The sequence below is a fragment of the Acinonyx jubatus genome, chromosome E3, assembly GCF_027475565.1.
Source record: "Acinonyx jubatus isolate Ajub_Pintada_27869175 chromosome E3, VMU_Ajub_asm_v1.0, whole genome shotgun sequence".
NCBI lineage: Eukaryota > Metazoa > Chordata > Mammalia > Carnivora > Felidae > Acinonyx > Acinonyx jubatus.
In genome coordinates, this window is record NC_069398.1 from 20,548,060 (window position 1) to 20,571,126 (window position 23,067).

Sequence of the window (23,067 nt, forward strand, 5' to 3'; positions counted from 1 at the left end):
AGTCGGTTAAGCGTCCGACTTCAGCCAGGTCACGATCCGTGAGGTCGAGCCCCGCGTCAGGCTCTGGGCTGATGGCTCGGAGCCTGGAGCCTGATTCCGATTCTGTGTCTCCCTCTCTCTCTCTGCCCCTCCCCTGTTCATGCTCTGTCTCTCTCTGTCCCAAAAATAAATAAAAAATGTTGAAAAAAAATTAAAAAAAAAAAGATACAATGTAAAACCTAGAGTAACCACTAGGAAAATTAAATAGAATTATAGCTAATCAAGTAATTGTGGAGATGGAATCCTAAAAAAATTCTCCGTTAATCCAAAAGAAGGCAGGTAATGAGGGGAAAGAGAACAAAATACAGTTTGGACAAACAGGGAACAGCAAGATGCTAGACTTAAACGTAGTCATATCAACCTGTCATTACATTAAATGTAAATGGTCTTGAAAAGCTTTGCAAAGTAAAAGAGATAAAAAATTACCTCTATTAATATTTTAGTGCACTCCCAGTTGATTTTTGTTTATAAATATGTATGTGTACACATGCATATTCATCCAAATGTCTATACATAAATATGTGCTGGGTTTTTTTTTTTTTTTTAAGAAAAAAAATTGAGGCCATGCTCTTCATTTCCATTTAAGTTTGGATCACAAGCATTTTGACATATAATAAAATATTTGAAAAGAGCTTTTAATGTCTGTATAGTATTCCACTGAATATCCAAAATGTAATTTGCTTCATCCTAGATATTTTGCCATTTAGGTTGTTTTTCAATTTGCCATTTTAAATAATACTGTGTTGAACACCCTTGTACACATTTATGTAAATCTTTACATCATTGATTATTTTCTTAAGCTAGATTCCTGGAAGTGGGATTGTTAAATTAATCTTTAGAAAATTGTGCCTATTTACACTCCCCCTATAGTGTATAGGAGTGCCAATTTAACCTTTTCCTTGTTACATGCCTAGTATTAAACATTGCCAATCAGATTGTTTTCTAAACTGTAACTTGATGCTTATGGGATACTTCTTTATCTTTGAAGTTTGAAAATTCTGCCAATCTCTGCATTAAATTTAGCTAGAACACAAAATGTGTACATTTATTTTTCCTTCAACTACCTTCTCTCCTTTGTTCTCTCACTTTTTTTCCCTTTTTCCTTCCCTCCTTCCCTCTCTCCCTCCTTCCTTCTTCCTACTTTAATAGTTTAGTTTTCATTTCTTTGGTTATTACTTCAGCTTTATTTGTTCTAGAATATGAACTTTTCCATATCACTCTTGTTCACTATTGCCTCCTTGGTGCCTGGCAATAGTTTACTGTATGCTCAATAAATTCGTTAAAAGAATAAATACTGGTTTTTTTTTTCTTTCTACAACTATTATTGGTAAGGTTGATCTGTATAATATTTCTAACATTTTTTTCTTTCATCTTACTAGTCTGTTTTGTCCTTTTTGTTGTTCTATTATTGTGGGATAATTTATCCATTTATTGTTTTATGTCACTTTTTGTTTGGTAGTAGTTTATCTGCTACTCACTACTTCTGTTGCTGTTTTAAATTTGGCAAGTCATGTTATTCATCTCTGAAAATCTTTTCATCTCTATTAATCCTTTCCCCATATGCAGAATTTTCTGAGATTCTTTAAAAATATTAAGCTCTGTGCATTTTATTACTTTCCTCTCAATTTATATCAACTATTTGAGACTCAGATTTTATGTCTTTTTCAGATTTAGGGTATTTAAACTTCACTGTGTAGTACATTTTAAAATACTTTAGGGCTGGGAAAGAAAAGAAAATGGAGTATTAGTATTAGTATTGTTATTTGTTCCCTTACTTTACTTTGACACAATTAAAATGTGGAATCACAGCCTTTTAGTAGTACAAAGTTAGGGCTCAGGAGTTTTTATTTGCAAAGATTGTTCTGTGGGAGGATTCTGGACAGCATCTACTTTTTTTGAGAGAGAGAGAGAGCAAGAGCAGGGGAGGGGCAGAGAGAGAAGGAGGAAGAGAGAATCCCAAGCAGTCTCCACACTGTCAGTGCAGAGCCTAATGGGGGGCTTGAACTCTCAAACTGTGAGACCATGACCTCAGCTGAAATCACAAGTAGGACGGTTAACCAACTGAACCACCCAGGCAGGCGCCCCGAGACAGCATCTATTTCTTCAACTACTTTTTGAGACCCCAGAAGGTAGAGAACTGGTCAAAGAAAAAGTAATGAAAGTTTGAATACAAAATACCTATTCTTCAGAGGACGGCAATTGGGATCTTGAAAGAATTGGTTATTCCTTTCTTTAATTATTTATACTTTAGAATTTTGACCTGGGAACCCAAAGATGAATGAGAGTTCCTTTTCTCCTGAAGTCCAATTTAATGCCAGACACAGACGATATAAACAAAATAAGTAAAACAGTAGTGGTAGTGGTGTACCAGAAAGTGAAGGAGATCCATAATTTGTGGTTTACATTTTCTCCTGAGAGGTCAGCAGAGACTTTTGCAGAATGAAAGAGATTTGAGATTGCATTTTGGAGTGATACCATTTAACCTGTGATGAATAAAAAAGCTACAAAGGAATGCTTAAGTTTTTTTTTTTTTTCTAGTTGTAAGAATCCTCGTATAGGGATGGAAAACAAATCTTAATGTATTGACTCAAGATAGGTGATTTGAAGGGAATGGGACTGAACCTCAGTTTTGTGCATGTAGCTGCTAGAATTCTATTTCTTTTCACATTAATGTGAAATTAATCACTAAAACTTTAAGTTAAAATGGAGGTTTAAAATTTTTTCCCTTCATACTTGAAAACGATTTATGGTAGCAATAATTCTGATGGCCTCAGGTATCCTCTTCCCAATACTGACTTACGTCTTGAAAGAGTGGCTTAGGGGTTCCTGGGTGGCTCAGTTGGTTAAGTGTCCAACTCTTGATTTTGCCTCAGGTCATGATCTCACAGTTCGTGAGTTTGAGCCCCGCATCAGGCTTTGTACTGGCAGTGCAGAGCTTGCTTGGGATTCTCTGTCTCTCCCTCTTTCTCTAACCCTCCCCTGCTTGTATTTTCTCTCTCTCCAAATAAATAAAACATTAAAAAAAAAAAAAAGAGTGGCTTAGATTTGCTTTCATATTCCTGAATAATCCACAGTACATCTCCCAGTGTCCAGTTTTAATTACTGGCAATATATGCCACTGTGAATACCACTATTATTTTTAAATCATGGGGGGAAGGTCTAATATTTTCATTGATATTAGCTAGCCTAATGATCTACAGATCTCTGGACCAGGTGTTTAACTATTTTTCAAGTTCAAATTTACTTACACTTCAGGGAGTCTAAGGTTACAATCAGAACATGTTGATATTTACAAATACAATTTTGTTAATCTCAGCTGGGGAGGTTTTGCTTTTAAGAGAATCCTCATCACTTTCTTTTTTCCATTGGAGACAGTAGTTTCAGTGGCTGAAATGCTGGATTAAATATGAAAATATGCTATAGTCCAGGTTCTCTTTATTTACTGTGAAAAAAGAAAGCAATATGCCAGACCTGTGAACTCCTCTGATAAAGGGAGGCCACAACTACTCTGCATATGAATACCAACAACCAGTTAAGACATTTTTCTGTGTTTGGAAACTTGAAAGTTTCCAAATATTTAATAATTTAAGTTTACTTCAAGTGTTTGTAAAATTTCAGTTAATAGAGATTCTTTCAGGATTCATGTGGATTTACTCTTGACAGAAACTCAAAATACAAGTAGCTACTTAGGCTAGCCCAGTGTTTTTCAAACTAGTAGAAGATGAGTTTTTAAAATTTCCCATCTATTATGGACTGATAGTTTACAAAAAACATTTACCAAAAAATAAATGCAAACAACACATGCTAAATAAAAGGTCAAGTAGTTTATGCAACTGACAAAATTGCATTTTAATAGTATAATCAGTAAAATAATGTGAAGAATTATAAGAACTGTGCCTGTATAGTCAGTTACTATGGCAAATTTCTCTATTACACTCTTAACTTTATGTTATTTGGTAATTGTATCTAAAGTTATGAAATAGAAGTGTGCCTGGTTGACTCAGTCAGTGGAGCATGCAACTCTTGTGAGTTTGAGCCCCATGTTGGGTGTAGAGATTACCTAAAAAAAATAATAAAAATAAAGTTATGATAAATAGCAGTTGGGTGTTTTATTTATTTTAAAGTTTATTTACTTATTTTGAGAAAAAGAGAGCACAAGCAGGGGAGGGGCAGAAGTAGAGGGAGAGAGAATCCCAAGAAGACTTTGCGCTGTCAGCACAAAGCCCAATGTGGGGCTTGATCTCATGACTGAGATCTTGACCTGAGCTGAAATCAAGAGTCAGACACTTAACTGACTGAGCCACCCAGACACCCCTGCAGTTGGGTATTTTAGACACCTAACATATACCTTGAACAAGCATTGTCTTATCAGTACTTAAAGTTTAAATGTGACAAATGAGCTTATGTCTTGCTTGTTATCTAGGTTGGATTGAAGTTGGCAATACTTTCAGATGATGACATAGGGTTAAACTGTTGCTATGCTTTTATTTAATAGTACTCTAAAGTAGGGATTTGTGGGGTGCCTGGGTGGCTCAGTAGGTTGAGCATCTGACTCTTCATTTCAGCTCAGGTCATGATCCCAGGGTTGTGGGATCAAGCCCCCCACATCAGGCTTCACGGTAAGTGTGGAGCCTGCGTAAGATTCTCACTGTCTCTCCCTCTGCCTCTCTCTCTCTGTGTCTCTCTCAAAAATAAAAATAAGGGGTGCCTGGGTGGCTCAGTCAATTGAGTGTCCAATTTTGGTTCAGGTTGTGATCTTGCGGTTCGTGCGTTCAGGCCCTGCATCAGGCTGTGTGCTAACAGCTTGGAGCCTGGAGCCTGTCCCAGATTCTATGTCTCCTTCTCTCTCTCTGCCCCTCTCTCACTCATGTTCTGTCTCTCTCTCTCAAAAATAAAATAAAATGTTAAATTTAAATAAAAATAAAAAATAAAATGTGTATTCTATTAAAAAATAAAGGAGAGAACATGTTAATTATGTTGGTGGGATTAGAGGAAGTGATCTTAAAAACAGTTTCATCAAGCTCAGAATATTCATTTAGAATTTAACCAAAAACAAGTGCAGTTGCATTTCTTCCTTGTAAGGAAGGCTTAAGATCATTAAAAGTACTGAAGATATTATACAACTTGGTTATCCAGTGCCATCTTTGAAAAGTGGAATGAAACTCGTTTTTTATCTCACAGAAAACACTGAGTTTGTAATTTCAACTTCCCCCCAGTAGCCATTGTTTTAACATTAACATTGTTTTAACATTAATCCATTAGTAATCCTTTATAAGATACATCTTTATTATTACATAATAAAATAATCTTTGATGCTTTACATTTTCATGATTTTTATTAGGACACTAAACCCGCTGTTGAGTTAAACTGACTTTTTGTGTAACAAGATTTTGTCAACAAAAGAACCAGTGTGTTGATTTACTTTCTGATGCTTCTTCATCTGGAAAATTACTCCAGAATGTTTTCTTGTCATATCAGTTGTGCCACCAGAACATTGTTCTCTGCAAAACTCCAGATCACTTTTGTTGGCAGTGTAATTCTTCATAGTTTTATCCAGTTCAAAGCTCTGATTGTGTTTGCTGGCTGTTCCACTGAGAGCAAGAGTTCTTCCTTCATATTTAAACAACATATTAGCAATATCTGTGCACTTGTCCAGGTACAATGAAAAATACTTTGCAAGTATTGTTTTGTAAATTGGTTCTTCCAGATCATTAGTTTCTAAACGTGGTAAGCTGTGCTAGCTTCGAAAAATACAGATTTACCCAATATTTCCAAGCAAATATTTTTGATTTAGTTATTCTCTTGTTTCTTAACAATCGTATTTACCATTTTAGTTTTAACAGTCCAAAGTGCTAGGATAGGAAGCCTGTAAAACAAACATTTATGGATGAAATACTGAATATCTGCTTCTGTTAGCAGAATAACATCTATTCAGAACCACTTCCTTCATTCTCATTTCTTTAACTGCCGCTGGTGCATTCAGAAAAGATGTGTCTTTTCCACTAAAAAGATGCTGAAAAATCCACTGAAGCTTGTTCAGTAAATTAGGTTACAGTAATCTAAATTTCACTTCTCTAATTTAGCTAATTATGTTAAATAATAAAATAAAAAGCCGGCTTGATTAAGATGAAAATGTTCATAAAATTAACTAGTTATGAAAATGAATAAGGCTGTGCATTTTCTCAGAATTTTATACACCTTCAGGTAGCTGGCAAGATTACCTTAAAATCTCACATGTAACTTGATTCTATGCTTGCCTAGCACATGTAATGCCATATACAACTCACCACATGAGTTTGTCCACACTTGGATCTGTCTGTATTCTGTTCAACAAGACAATCCACTAATGCACTTTGATGTCATGGTAATGTTACACTTCTGTAAAAGTTTCTAAGTGCTTACTTTCAGTTTCTGAATTGATCTCAACATGAATCCATAAGAGAGTTCAGAGACCACCACTGGTTTGTGTTCCATGCTTTGAAAGTCAGTGGACTAGATGATTGTATTGCCCGCAGTAAAGCTGTAGGCTTTATATGCACTAGTACTTAAGTCTATAGGAAATAACCGGTTTCACTGTATCTTTTAAAAGGATTTGATACTTATTATATGACACAACAGAGCACATTACACAGTATTGGAATATAATTACATAATAAGATAATACTACAGTAAAAATGCCTTATTAGAAACAAGAAATATAACATATTTAGTCATTATTACATTTTAATTTTCAAGTATTTTACAGTGCATTCACGAAACAGTGTGCAGGCATTTACAGGGTTTTGTGGGGTTTTTTAATGTTTATTTATTTATTTTGAGAGAGAACATGAGCAGGAGAGCAGAGAGGAGAGAGAATCCCAAGCAAGCTCCACACTTAGTGCAGATCGTGACCTAAGCCAAAATCAAGAGTCTGACGCTTAACCAACTGAGCCACTCAGGCACCCCGGCATTTATAGTTTTAACTGAAATTTCAGATTATTTAAAGTGTTCTTAAATACTTATGAAGTGTGAACTTGCTGATATAAGTTATTAGTGATAGCGGAGCTGTAGAGCATTGTTTCTTCTTCAAGGAGCCATCAGAGACAACATACCGTGTGGTATAACTTGTGGCTTTCCAAGATCACAGTGCTTACAGCTGATCCTTTCCAATGCACAAGTATCCCCGTGCTTCTGAACTGGCTCCACTGGGTACCTGATTTATGTAATGGATCAATGACAATAGCACAACATCTTACGAAAAATTTCAAACATACAGAAAAGTTTAAAGAGTTTTTTACAGTGCCTGTATATTCACCAATTAGATTCTACCACTAACATTTTACTATGCCTGCATTATACATTATACATGACTATACAAATATCCATCTCTCTATCCAACCATCACTGAAAAAACCCTAAATACTTTAGCATGTATATCATTAACTAGAGTTCACTGTGTGTTTGTAGTTTGTTTTCTTTTGAGCTAAAATACACACGGTGCAACACACTGATAGTATATGTTCTCTGAGTTTTGACATAAATACATACACCTTTGTAAGCCAAAATTCTGTTAAGATATAGTGCAGTGGTACTCAATGAGTGGCGATGTTGCCTCCCAGGGGACATTTGACCATGTGGAGATAGTTTTAGCTGTTCCAACCGGGCATGGGAAGGGTAGGGTAGTACTGACATCTAGTGGGTAGAGTCTGGTCACAGCTGTCAGTAGTGCCACTTTTAAGAAATGCTGATGTGAAACATAACTATAACCTCAGGAAGTTTTATCCTGCTTCTTACTGTTAATTATAAACTACTATATTACTATACGTTACAATTATAAAAGAAATTTCTTGTAGGATTACGCGTAAAAGACACAGATATAGACAGTGTTTTCAGTAATATTCCTATAGCAAACAAAGTAAAGCAGTTATCATATGACTGTTCCCTTTAGAAATTACCAGATGTAATGCCAGCTGAAACTCAATGCAAGCAGTTTTACACAGGATGGACAATGTTGTCCAAAAGCATAGATTTCCTTTTTTTTTTTTTTAATTTATTTTTGAGAGAGAGAGAGAGAGAGAGAGATCACAAGCGGGGGAGGGGCAGAGAGAGAGGGAGACACAGAATCTGAAGCTGGCTCCAGGCTCTGAGCTGTCAGCACAGAGCCCGATGCAGGGCCCGAACCCACGAACTGTGAGATCACGACCTGAGCCGAAGTTGGACACTTAACCTGATTGCGCCCAGGCAACCCCAAAGGCATAGGTTTCTGATGGCCCAGGTTGATTTCCAATTAATACCCATCAAAATGAATGGTTGGGATAATCTTCAAGCACTCAACAAAGGTTACTTTTACCCCTAGGATTTGATAAGATATGTACAGCATCCATTTCAAGGTATATATAGAATGCATGTTAGAATGCAGGTAACATGGTGTCAAATAGGAAATCTACCAACTTTGGAGAACAAGTATGAGGAAACTTGCCCTGATGTTGGCTATACATTTTTTCCCCTTGGAGGTGATATTTGAGAAGATTCTTCTTTAAAAAAAAAAAAAAAAAAAAAAAAACACAACAAGCAGCATAGTTGTGGTTTCACTCCAACTGAAGTTCAAGTCCCCAAAGTTCAACAAAACTGTTTGATCCTTGACAGCTCAGAGGGCCACGTCATTTGTTTATTAGTCATTGATTGATGAATTGAGTCATTTGTCAAAGGGTACTTGGTGATGTCATTCAGTGTTATGACTTTAAATACCACCCATGTGCTGACAACTCTCAAATTTTTATCTCTAGTTTAAACTGCAGACTCCTCTAATTGCCTATCTGACATCTCATCACTTGGCTAATAAAGGGCAGTTTAAACTTAATGTGTCCAAAACTGAATTCTCCTTCAATTCTGTCTCTCCAAAGCCTTCTCTTTACCAGCTCAGAAAATACCAACTTCTGTTTTCAACTGCTCAAGTTGAACCCTTGGTATCATCTTAGACCATTTTCCTTATCTCACACTGCACATGCAATTTGTGAGCAAGTCTTGCTCTCTGTGGCTCTCTGTACCTTCAAAATTTATGCGAGGCCTAACCATTTCTCACCATGGTCTTTTTGGGGGATTACTGTAGTAGCCTCATAACTGGACTCCTGATTTCCACCTTTGTCCCTCAGACTGTTTTCAACATTGCAGCCAGAGTGATCCTTTTAAATTATAAACAGTGGCGGGGCACCTGGGCGGCTCAGTCCGTTAAGTTGTCTGACTTTGGCTCATGAATTCAAGTCCCATACCGGGATCTGTGATCACAGCTCAGAGCCTGGAGCCTGCTTCGGATTCTGTGTCTCTCTCTCGCTGCCCCTCCCCTACTCACACTCTCTCTCTCTTTCTCTCTCTCAAAAATAAATAAACAGTAAAAAAAAAATTAATATAAACAGTGGCCACACCCACAAATTTCATTGAGAGTAAAAGCTAAAGTCATAATAATGCCCTAAACATCCTGTATGATCTGCTGCTACCCTTGCCCTGATGTTTTTTGACTTTGTCTCCTATTGCTTTCTTCTTCCTTTTCTTTCCTGGTCTCCTGTTGCTCTCCCCTTCAATTTGTTCCATCCATGCTTTTTTGACTGTTCTTCAAACTTGCCAGGTGGGTATAGTTTGCTTTCTCACCTCACTGACTTTAAATTTTAAACGTAATTTTTTCAGCCCCACACTCCCCTTTCCCTGCCTTGTTTCTGTTTCTCCCCATTCGACATATATATTTTACTTGTTTGCTTGCCACTCCTTCCATGAGAATGTAAGGCATAGAATTTTGTCTGTTTTGTTTGTTGTATTCTGAGCCCCTAAAATAGTACCAGGCACATGGTGGGCACTCAGTATTTGTTAAATAAATGACTGTACACTGTGCTAGACTGTGGGTAGTCACAGTGAGGGATCCCTCTCATGGAGCATAGACTCATGGGAGACACAGTAATAGCACATAAATGAATGTGCAGAATCCAAGAAAAGCTCTCAAGGAAGGAGCTTGGTTGTATGAGAGTAAAAACCCTAGGAAGCTGACAGGAGGGGTGGGGAGGCTTTTCCCCCGTCAAGGGTCAAAAGCTGGGATCTGAAAAATGAACATTAAGTAGCTTCTGTAAATGGTGTGCTTTTTCTCATTCTTGAAATTGTTTTTCTCTTTTTTTAATTAAAGATGGGTCTTTCTAGGCATTGATTCCTTTTATTAATCTTTGATTTGTGCCATTATACTTATTTCTATTTCATTGACTGTTTATATTAGTTTCTTTTACTTTGGGGAGGTTTAATTTGCTTGTATTTTTCTAATTGGTTGAGATTCATATTTAGATCACTAATGCATGCATTTATGGTTAAAAATTCTCTCTATACGTACTGTTAACTAAATCCCACAAGTTTTGATAATAGTGGTTTTAGCAGATATTTTAATAGACCTTTCACATGGTTAATTTAATTACTGGTGTATTTGGATTTAAAAATAATATCTCACGATTTCTTTTTCTCCCACTGATTTCTTTCTCCTCTTAGATTAATCAATTCTGGTGTTTGGTTTTGGAGTTTTTTGGGCTAGTCTATGTAATGAAGCCTCCATTAAAAATCAAGAAGGACTAGGTTCAGAGAGCTGCTGGGGCTGGCAGCTGGCCTCTGAAGTTGAGGTTGGAGGCGGTCTTGTAGGATTTAGCCCTTAATCTATGGAATCTGGAATCTCCACGTAGTGATGGAATTGAGTTGAATTCTCAGACAGCTTGCTTGCTTGTGTTCAAGAATTGCTTGGTTTTGTGGGGGATAAGAAGCCCCCTGCCCCACATTGGAATTGGGCATACCAACATTAAAGTGATGTTGCACCTGGGTGGCTCAGTCAGTTAAGCATCCGAATTCGGCTCAGGTATGATCTCGGGTTCGTGAGTTTGAACCCTGCATCGATCGAGCTCTGTGCTGACAGCTCAGAGCCTGGAGCCTGCTTCAGATTCTGTGTCTCCCTCTCTCTCTGCCCTCCCCTCCCTACCCCTCCCTTGCTCCCCCCCCCCCCCCCCGCTCGTACTCGCTCACTCTCTCTCTCTCTCAAAAATAAGTATTAAAAAAAAAAAAGACCTACCCATTCTTTTTTTGGGGGGTGGGAGAGGGCAGAGGGGGAGAGAGAGAGAGAAAGAATCTTAGGCAGGCTCCACATCCAGCACAGAGCCAGATGTGGGGCTTGATCTCATGATCATGAGATCCTGACCCGAGCCAAAATCAAGAGTTGGCCCTCCAGGCACCCCTAAGACCTGCCCATTCTTTTAAGTCATGGTTAATCACTAGCTTAATTGCCAGATCTAGGAGGTACTTTTCACTTTGTATCTTACTAATCTTTTCCTTGGGATTTGATATTGAAGACTGTTTTCTTCCTTAAATTCTCTTTCATTCACTCCTCTTACTCTCTCCTGGTTCTCCTATTGCGCTAGCCAGTTTTCAGTCACCCTCATGGACTCCTTCGTTATATAATCTTTTTCTAAATACTCTCCCAGGGTACCTGGGTGGCTCAGTTGGTTAAGCATCTGACTTTGGCTCAGGTCACGATCTCACAGTTCATGGGTTCAAGTCCTGTGTTGGGCTCTGCTCTGACAGCTCAGCCTGGAGCCTGCTTCAGATTCTGTGTCTGCCCCTCCTCTGCTTGTGCTCGCTCTCGCTCCCTCGCACTGTCTCTCTCTCAAAAATAAATAAACATTTGGAGCGACTGCGTGGCTTGGTTGAGTGTCTTACTTGGCTAAAGTAGTGATTTTGAGGTTTGTGAGTTCAAGCCGGGCGTCGGGCTCTGTGCTGACAGGTCAGAGCCTGGAGCCTGCTTGGATTCTGTGTCTCCCTCTCTCTGTCCCTCCCCTACTCACACTCTGTCTCCCTCTCTCTCTCTCAAAAATAAATAAACATTTAAAAAACTACTCTCCCTGAGCTATCTTTTTCATGGCTATTGTTTTTAGAACCACACTGCTAAATCCACAGTTTAAACCCATTTATAAATATTTAGATTTTTATTTTGGGCCTCTTATTAAACGCAACTATCTGTGTGGCTCAGAGATATGTGTAAACTCAACATGTTAAAAATAACTCAGGGGCGCCTGGGTGCCTCAGTCAGTTAAGCGACCAGCTCTTGATTTTGGCTCAGGTTATTATCTCACGGTTCATGAGTTTGAGCCCTGTGTTGGGCTCTGCACTGACGGTGAGGAGCCTGCTTGGGATTCTCTCTCTCTCTTTCTCTCTGTCTCTCTCCTCTTTCTCTCAACATAAATAAATAAACATTAAAAAACAAAAACCTAACTCAGTCATCCACTGTTCTTCCTCCTGTGTTGTCTCATGAGTGGCCTCACCATCTATCCAGTCATTACTCCGTCACAATTCTGTTGTCAAATCTGTCCATTTTTCTTTCTGAATTTCTTTTGAGTTAATCTTTTGTGCTCTTTGTCCTAGTTCAGACCTTCACATTTCATGGACACAGCAGTCTCCTAACTGGTCTTATCTTTCAGTTCTGACACCTACCCACCCCAATCAATCTCTGCTGTGTACCAATTACCTATTAACCCTCTTAAGCAGAATTAAGCTCTCTTCACTTAGAGACATAGGTACTTTACAGTATTTCTGTGTTTCTGAATATGACTTTTCCCCATTCTTTAAAGACTAAGCTTCTTGGGGGTAGATAGTCTGATTCATGTGTTCTCCGTCCAACTTCACAATTCCTACCTACTGCTTCAGATACCACCTGCTTGGCACATATGTATTTGATAAAATATGAGTAATTTCCAGGTAAACATAATAGCTTTTATGCATGTGTTTATCTCTGAACCCTCAGGAACCCCCAAGGAAATGAGAATAAAGGAATAAAAAAAATTGTATAAAACTACAAGGACAGAAAGAATAGGAAAGTAGACACAGCTGTACGAACATCCCTACCTGTAGCAGTAGGAGACTGGTGGAATTTTTATTTTGTACAGAAATTTATTTTCTAGGTAAAATATGTACAGATACTGACATTCAGGGACCCTTACTGATACAATTGATAGCTCTTTGCCTAATTATCTACTTATGATAACATATAATGTTGACAAAACCACATCCAATAATAGAAATTCCATTCTGCGTTTTGAACTGAATTAATTTAAACTTACATACAGTGAAATTCCCTATTTTGCTTACACTTTGTTGAGTTTAAACAGATGCACACAGCCAGGTGCCCACCAGTCCCATGGCATCAGAACAGTTCCCTGTTGAGGTCCACACTTCTCCATCCCTAATCCCTGGCAGACATTTATCTATTCTCTGTCTTTATAGTTTTACCTTTTCCAGAATATCATTTAAGTGAATTTTACAGTACCCAGTCTTTGAGTCTCATTTTGTTAACTTATTATAATGTATTTGCAGTTTCATCCAGGTTGTTGCATATACAACATGGATATATGTTGCATATATCCTTTGATTTTATTATTGAGTGATATTGAGTGATTGGTTTGTTCAGCCATTTATCTGTTGAAGGACAATTGCGTTGTTTCCAATTTTTGGCAATTATAAATAAAGTTACCATAAACATTTGCAAACAGATTTTTGAGTGAGCATAAGTGTTCATTTCTCATGGATAAACAGGCAGGATTGCTGGGTCATAGGACACATGTATGTTTAACTTCATAAGAAACGAATCATTTCTTTTCCAAAACAGCTGTACCATTTTACATGACTGTCAACAAATGTATGAGTTCCAGTTGCTTCACATCCTCATCGGCACTTAGATGTGTATGCTTAGTTTTGTTATATTTTGTTTATTTGCCATTCTGGTAGCTATGTATGTAGTAGTGTGTCAATAGATTTTTAATTTGCATTTCTTTAATGACTGAAGATGCTGAACATCTTTCCATATGTTTGTGTGCCATCTCTATATATCTGATGATGTTTTTATTTAAATCTTTTGCTTTTTCTTTTTTGATTGAGTTGTTTGTTTTCTCATGGTTGAGATTTTAGTGATCTTTATATATTCTGGATAAAAGTTCTTTACCTGATATGTAATTTTCAAGTATCTTCTCCCAGTCTCTAGTTTATTTTTTCATTTTCTTGACACTATCTTCAAGACCAACTGTTTTAAGTTTTGAAGTCCACTTTGGTAATTTTCTCTGTTGTGAATTATGCTTGAGGTATGAGATAATGGGTTAAAGTTCTTTCTTCCTCTCTTTTCTTTATTTTCCTTTCCTTTCCTTTCCTTTCCTTTCCTTTCCTTTCCTTTCCTTTCCCTTCTTTTCTTTTCTTTTTTTTCTTTTCTTTTCTTTTCTTTTCTTTTCATTCTTTTCCTTCCTTCCTTCCTTCCTTCCTTCCTTCCTTCCTTCCTTCCTTCCTTCCTTCCTTTGCATATCCATGTTTAATAATCCCAGCACCATTTGTTGAAGATTTTTTTCTTCATTAAGTTGTTTTTGTACTTTAGTTAAAAACCTCAATTGTGAAAAAAACAAAAACATCAATTGTGTCTGTTTCTGAGCTCTGTATTCTGCTCTGCTGATCTGTATCTACCTGTTTGCCAGTACTGTCTTGATTACTATAGCTTTAGAATATCTTGAAATTAATATGTATTCTCCAGCTATATTTTTTTCTTGAACAATTTTTTAAAATGTTTATTTTTAAGAGAGAGAGAGAGAGAGAGAAGGTCAGCACGAGTGGGGGAGGGGCAGAGAGAGAGGGAGACAGAATCTGAAGCATGCTCCAGGCTCTGCACTGTCAGCACAGAGCCCGATGTGGGGCTCGAACCCACAAATCATGACATCATGCCCTGAGCCGAAGTTGGGCACTCAACCAACTGAGCCACCCAGGCGCCCCTACACTTTTTTTCAAAAATGCTTTGGCTCTTCTAGTTCCTTTACCTCTCTGTATAAATTTTTGTCACTATCTACAGAAAAAATCTCACTGGCATTTTGATTAGAATTGCATTGATTCTATAGATCAGTCTGAGGAGAATTAACATACTATCCATGAAGATCACCCAAATGAGAACAAGTAAGGTGTCAGCCACCATTACTTCCATTTGGTACAGACTCAAAAGGGAATCTAAAAGGAAAATATAAAAGCTTTTTAATGAAAAAGAAAGCTTCAGGTTGTCCTTGTTGGAAGTTGTTGGTATGGGGAAGCTGGAAGCTTGCTTGACTAGCAGTGGGGCATCCTATGTGATTGGTTAAGGGAGCGTATTTGGTTTTCTCTGGTTGGTCCTAAATTGGAAGTGGAGGCAAAAATTAGAGAAGCTGACAATTATTGATCAAGTCCTGGATGTTTGGAATCAGTCAATAGCTCTAGAAGTTGTGGTTTGGCTTCCTTAACTAGTTGCTGCAGAGTTTGTAGGTCAGAGTTCTATTTTTGTATTTGGTCTATCATCTTTTTGTATATTTATCCTCTCACTTAGGATTCCATGTAGATAGTCATGTGGCCTGCAGGTAGAATTTTATTTCTAACTTTCTAATCTGTGTGACTTTTATTTTCTTCCATAATTGTACTGACTAGGACTTCTGCACAATGTTGAAAAGGAGTGGTGAGAGCAGACTTTGCTTTTGTTCCTGATCTTAGAAAAAATTTAGTCTATCCCTGTTGAATGTGATGTTAGCTGTAGGGATTTTTTTTTAATATATTTAAATAACCTTTATCAGGTCAAAGAAAATCCCTTCTCAGTTGCCGAACATTTTTTTAAATCATGAATGGATGTTGTAGTTTAGCAAATGCATTATCTGCATCTATTGAAATCCTCATGTGATTTTTCTTCTTTAGTCTGTTAATATGATGAAACACATTGATAGGTTTTTCAATGTTGAACCAGCCTTGCATTTTCAGAATTAATCCCATTTGGTCATGATACATTATCCCTTCCTTTTATTTTGTTTTATTTTTTTTATATATAATTTATTGTCAAGTTGGCTAACATACAGCGTATACAGTGTGCTCTTGGTTTTGGGGGTAGATTCCATGATTCATTATTATTATTTTTTTTAATAGGCTCCACATCCAACGTGGGGCTTGAACTCACAACCCTGCTACCAACTGAGCCAGCCAGGTGCTCCCATTATCCCTTCTGTGTATTGCTGGATTTGATTTATAATATTTTGTTGAGGATTTTTGTGTCTGTTTTCATGAGTGATTCAGGTCTATGGCAGTTTTGTTTCTTTTAATATTTCTTGTAATGTTTTTGTCTGGTTTTGATGTCAAGGTAATGCTTGCCTCAAATTAATGAAGTTGAGAAGTGTCCCATTCTCTTCTGTTTTCTGGAAGAGATTGTATCGAATTTAGTATTATTCCTTCCTTCTATATTATCTAGAATTTGCCAATGAAATCATTTAGACCTGGAGTTTTTGTTTCGAGGAAAGATTTTAAACTATTAGTAGAACCATTCAGATTCTGTTTTTTCTTGAGTGAGTTTTAGGATTTGTGAATTTCAAAGTATTGCTCTATTTGTAAATTGTCAAATTTATGGGCATAGAGTAGTATTCCCTTATCCTTTTAATGTCTATACCTGTCTGTAATGATATCCTCTCTTTCATATCTGATATTTTGTGTCTGTGTATATATCTCTCTCTTTCCTTGTCTCTCTCTTTTTCCTTTTATCAACTGTAGCTAGTGGTTTATCAGTTTTTTGTTTTTTAGTTTTCTTTCTATCAGAGAATCAGCTTTTGATTTCATTTAGTCTTCCTGGTTTTTTTTTTATTATTTTTTTTTAATGTTTACTTATTTTTGACAGAGAAGGAGAGCATGAGCTGGGGAGTGGGTAGAGAGAGAGGGAGACACAGAATCTGAAACAGGCTCCAGGCTTTGAGCTGTTAGCACAGAGCCCGACGCAGGGCTCAAACTCACAGACCATGAGATCATGACCTGAGTCAGACGCTCAACCGACTGAGCCACCCAGGCGCCCCAGTCTTCCTGTTTTTCTGTCTTTAATTTCATTGATTTTTGCCCTAGTTTTTTTTCCTTCCTTCTTTTAATCCTAGAAATTTCTCTCTAAGCACTACTTTAGCTGCATACCAGTGCTTTTGATATGTTATGTTTTCATTGGGTTCAAAATATTTTCTAATTTCCTTAAGACTTTTTGATCTGTGGATTTTTGTTTTTAGAAGTGTGTTAATTTCCAAATAATTGGTGACATTTTTCAGGTATATTTCTGTACTGATTTCTAGTTTAATTCCCACTATGGTCAGAGGATATACTTTCTATGGATTCAGTTATTTTAAATTTATTCAAGTTTGTTTACAATGTTTGTTTATGTTTTGTTTACAGTATGGTTTACCTTGGTGAATGTTCTATGTGTATTTGAAAAGAACATGTATTCTATTGTTGGGTGGAATGTTCTATAAAAGTCAAATCAGGTTGGTTGATTTTCTATTCAGGTCTTCTATATCCTTTCTGATTTTCTGTTTGTTCAATCACTTACTGAGAGATTTGTTGAAGTCTCTAAGTATAATTATGAATTTATTTATTTATTATTACAGTTCTATCACTGCTGTATTTTGGAGTTCTCTTATTAGATGCTTACACATTTAGGATTGTTTTGTCATCTTGGTTAAATTGACACTTTTAACATTATATACTCTTTTTATACCCTGATAAGTTCCCTTGTTCTGAAGACTACTTTTTTTTTATGTTAATATAGCCACTCTAGGTATTTTTCCCCCCTTCATGGTAAAATATACATAACACAAACTTTACCATTTTTAACCTTTTTAATCTAGCTTTCTAGATTTTTCTAGATTCCTGTTTGTATGACATATCTTTTTTATCTTTTTAGTTTTAACCTGTGTTATATTTAAGTGATTTTCTTATTGGCAGCATATACTCAGTCCTTTTTTGTTCTTGAGTTCACTTTGACAATGCCTGTATTTTGATTTGGTGGGGGGATGATTTTTTTTTATTGAGATATAATTGACATATATAACATTATATTAGTTTCAGGTGTACAACATAATAATTGATGTGTTCAGACTGTTTAGTTTTTAAAAAAAAAATTTTTTTTTTAACGTTTATTTATTTTTAGGACAGAGGGAGACAGAGCATGAACTGGGGAGGGGCAGAGAGAGAGGGAGACACAGAATCAGAAGCAGGCTCCAGGCTTTGAGCCATCAGCCCAGAGCCTGACGCGGGGCTGGAACTCATGGACCGTGAGATCGTGACCTGAGCTGAAGTCGGACGCTTAACCGACTGAGCCACCCAGGCGCCCCCAGACTGTTTAGTTTTAATTTAATATTTGATATGTTTAGATTTAGGTCTACCTTTTTTTTCCCCCCTCTTTGTACCCTCTCTTGTTTTGCTCATCCATTCCCGATTTCTTATCTTTTTTTGGATATCTGGATGTTTTTATATTTCATTTTAACTTCACAATAGGCTTTTTGTTTATATCTCTGAATTATTTTTTAGTTGAATTATTTTTTAGTGGTAGTTGTAGAGATTATGATATACATAATCTTTCATATTCTGTTTAGATTTAGTATTTAATAACCAAGGAGAATATGGAAATTTTACTTCTATAAAGGGACCTTTATTGTCCCATTTGTTATAGTTGTCATGTGTGTTTCATCTACATATATTGAACCCCCCGCCCCAACAATGTTATAACATTTGTTTTCAATAGTCTTACATATTTTAAAGAACTCATAAGGAGACTAATAATCTATTGTGTTTACCCAAATATATACCATTTCTGTTCTCCCCTCTTTAATTTCTGAAGTTCCCGTGTTTCCCGCTCGTATCCTTGTCCCTCAATGTAAAGAACTGCTTTTAGCATTTTTCTTAGTACAAGTGTGTGGTTAATAAATTCTTTTAGTTTCCTGCTTCTGAAATGTCTTCAATTATCCTCGATCCCTGAAAGATGCTCTTGCTGGATTTTTAGTTGATAGTTCTTTTTGTTTCAGTACTTTGAAGATGCTTTGGTGTCATGGGCTTCTGGCTGCCTCAGTGGGTGGCACTTGTGACCCTTGATCTCGGGGTTGTCAGTTTGAGCCCCACGTTGGGTGTAGAGATTACTTAAAAATAAAATCTTAATAAAAAAAAGATGCCTTCAGTGTCTCCTGAATTATTGTTCCTTTAAGGTAATGTATTATTTTTCTCTGGATGCTTTCAGGAGTTTCTCCCCTCAATCTTTGGTTTTTAGCAGTTTATGATGTGTCTGGGTGTGATGTTCTTTGAATTTATCAACTTTTTCATGTTTACCCAGTTTGTCAAGTCTATAAATGTTTATATTTGGCTAAATTTGTGGAGTTTTTACCAGTATTTCTCTGTGTGTGTGTGCACCTCAGTCTCTTCTAGATTTCCATGACATGACTGTTAGACCTTTTCTAGTGATTCCTTCTCTGCTGAGAACTTTTACCTTTCCAGTCATTTCTGGTTACTTTCACCTTGTGGAATATAGATGTACTTTTAAATCTTATACTGGTAATACCTGTGTTATTTTAGGCTTGACATCTATTAATTATTTTTTCTCCTTGAGAGTTAGTCACTTTTTTTTAATTCTTTGTACGTTATGTCATTTTGGCATGTTATTTTAAGTGTATTTTGAATATTATTTTGTTAGACTTTGGGTCCTGTTAAAGATCTTCTGAGATGTTGATGTTTGTTTTGGCAATTAACTCAATCAGATTAAGACTACAGGTTCTGTCTCTCCCACTATAGACGATGCTTTCCGTGTTCTCCTGGTTGAGTTTCCCTTCACATGCCACACTCAGTAGTCAGTTAGTCTGCACCTTGAGTGGTGGTTTATACAGTAGTTTAGTTCTCAAAGACTTTGCTATGCTTCTTTGGATCTGTTCCATGCTGCATCTCAAGGATGATTCTGGGACTTCTGTTAATTCCTCTTCAGAATTAAGGGTCCATTATTTGGCTTGCTCTTTGCTGGGATTCTCTTCCTTATCTCTGACTCCCAGTGGCCCCTTTCACAATTCCTCCTGCTAAAAAGACAGATTTCTCACAGAGAGCTTTAGCCCTTCTTACTGTTATACGGTTCCACGTGACTGACTTCACCCTTGGGGTAAAGCCATGAGAGAAAAGAGAAAAATTACAGGATTCCTCCCACATACTTAAGACCACAGGGGCCCCTTTTCTCATTTTTTCCAGACAGAGAGAGGCTTTTCTCTCAGAATTCAAGGTATCTCAAACCATGCCTGAGGTACAGTTCTCTTGCTTCCCTTTAGGCAAGACCAGGAGGGAAAAATTAAATGTGAAAACAAACTTGGTAGCTCCCACATTCTCCAACTCACATGGGTCCCTTTTAGTCATCCTTTGGCCAGAAAGTGGGGCTTTTTTATTATCTCTTCCCATGGACAGTTCCACAACTTATACCACCCTCGGTTCAAAAGAAGAAGGTAAAGGAGGAAAAACCCTCAGAAAATTCCACCGTTCTGGTTTTTATTCAAGTTTTGACCTTTCTTCTCTATCCACTGGCTATTTTTACTTTTTAGGATCCTCAGGTAGTTGCTTTCTGTATTCTGTTCATTTTTTAGTTGTAATCAGTAGGGAAGAGAGAGAGAGGCTGGAATAGCCATATTGTATTCTGTCCAGGGCTAGAATTGACATTCATATTTTTAATGCCTTGGTCTTACAAGTGAATTGACACTTAAGGATCCTCATACATTTGAGAAAAGTCTCCCAATATGAGAGATGACACCAAGGAACTCAGAAGAAACTAAATGAAGCTGCCAAGAAGTAAACCTAAAATAAAAATGGATGGTTTTATCTCATTAGATCTAAGAAATAAGTGGTATCTTTAAACAAAGAAGATTCTATTTATGTAAACGAATAATCATAGGATAGGAGAGAACACTTAGAAATTAAACATATGGTAGCAGTAAGTTTAATAAGTGAATTTAATAGAAGACTTGGAAGAGTTACATCATGTTAATCTCCAAGAAAATGGAGTAAAAGGAAAAAGAGATGGAAAATAAAAGAAAGGGGTAAAAAAAAAACCCTAGAGGTTCAGTTTAAGAAGTCCAACATTTGGCTAAGTGGTAATATGTGCAAAATTTCTGGCATTGAAAAACATGAATTTGTACATTCAAAGGGCCTACCAAGGACCCTTCACAATGAACAACTTAAGACCTATATCAAGGCACATCCTTTGTGAAATTAAAAAAAAATTTTTAATGTATATTTATTATTGAGAGAGAGAGAGAGACAGAGTATGAGCATGGGAAGGGGCAGAGACAGGAGAAGACACAGAATCCGAAGCAGGCTGCAGTCTCTGAGCTGTCAGCACAGAGCCCGATACGGGGCTTGAGCTCACCAACTGTGAGATCATGACCTGAGCTGAAGTCAGATGCTCAACTGACTGAGCCACCCAGGTGCCCCTGTGAAATTTTAGAACATCAGGATTAGGGGCACCTGGATGGCTCAGTTGGCTAAGCGTCCGACTTCGGCTCAGGTCATGATCTCACAGTTGGTGAGTTCGAGCCCCACATCAGGCGGGCTCTGTGCTGACAGCTCAGAGCCTGGAGCCTGCTTAGGATTCTGTGTCTCCTTCTCTCTCTGCTCCTCCCCCATTCGTGCTCTGTCTCTATCAAAAATAAATAAACTTTAAAAAAATTTTTTAGATGAGTAGGATTAAAAAGTTTCTTAAAAGTCTCATAAAGGAAGAAAAACAGGACATATTCAAGGGTCAGAACGGCAGCAGGTTTTTCAAGGACAATGGCTTTAAAACTCCTGAGGGAAAAGTATTTTTAATTTATAATTATATACCCCCAAAACTACCAATCCACTCTGATGGTAGAAGAAAGATATTTTAAGACTCCACATCTCAGAAATGTTACCTCCAGTGTAATATTTTCTCAGGGAAGCTACTAAAAGATTGTTTCACCAAAACAAGTGATTAACCAAGGGCAAAAGGAAGATCTAAGAAGGTTTGAGGTAGGGAAGAGATTGGAAGTTAGGATGACAGTCAGTATGTGTGTGTATGTGTAGAGAGAAGGAGAGGGAGATGGAATAAAAAAGCAAACGGGGTAAAATAACAGTAGGTGAGTCTTTCTAAAGAATATATGGGTGTTCTTTGTTCTATTTTTATTTTTGTGACTTCTTATAAGTTTGAAAATATTTCCAAATAAGTTTTTAAAAACTTAAAAAATAAAAAACATTTTAGGGTGTCAAAAAAAAGGATAATATTGCTCAGAAGGATTTTGGAAAATTAATGATGGTGGCATAGAAAAAGAAAAAATAAGAATGAATTATTAACTCCAGGAAAAGCAATTTGTGCATAAAAAGAAATGTAATTATAGTTTTAATAGAATTTCTGATATAATATGTTACTGAAAAAAATGCATTTCCTATGGAATTGAACCTTAAAAATACCAGGACTAGGAATTTATTGCTTAAAAGTGACTTAACATCAAATAAAAGAAAATGGGAGTGGAGACTCCTGGAAATTAAGTTTAATACACTTGTGGGTAGTTTTCTATATGTAAATGATACTTTGATCAAAAGTACATTTAAAAAGTACATTTCCCAGGGCTTATGGGAAAACAAGGGATGGGGTGGACCATTCAAAACCTGTGTAAATGTAACCAGATGATGAAGAGAAAGCAACAATAATCCTAATTAAAATACTGACAGAGTTCAAAGAGTTGTTAAATTTTACATAAATAAATAATATGGTCACCGTAAGACTTCACCTTGGGGGTGGAGGGAAGAAATGTGAAGGAAGCTTGCTGGCTGAGAATATAAGGAAGCGCCACAGCAGCTGAATTACGGAGACAACAGTAAAACAAAGATTGTGGAGGGGCGCCTGGGTGGCGCAGTCGGTTAAGCGTCCGACTTCAGCCAGGTCACGATCTCACGGTCCGTGAGTTCGAGCCCCGCGTCAGGCTCTGGGCTGATGGCTCAGAGCCTGGAGCCTGTTTCCGATTCTGTGTCTCCCTCTCTCTCTGCCCCTCCCCCGTTCATGCTCTGTCTCTCTCTGTCCCAAAAACAAAAACAAAAAAAAAACAAAGATTGTGGAGAACCACACACTAAGCAGTGTCATGAAAGCCAAAGGCCAGACCATGGTATGGACTGTATTTTTCTGTGGCTTGCTGCATCATTGAATAGATTATCTTTTATACAAAG

At 37.1% G+C, this 23,067-nt stretch overlaps 1 protein-coding gene across 1 annotated transcript in view; it reads left to right on the forward strand.

Moving 5' to 3' along the window:
* The window catches only part of VKORC1L1 (vitamin K epoxide reductase complex subunit 1 like 1), a 62,785-nt gene that overhangs the window by 23,886 nt on the left and 15,832 nt on the right, over window positions 1–23,067 (forward strand). The window lies entirely within an intron of this gene.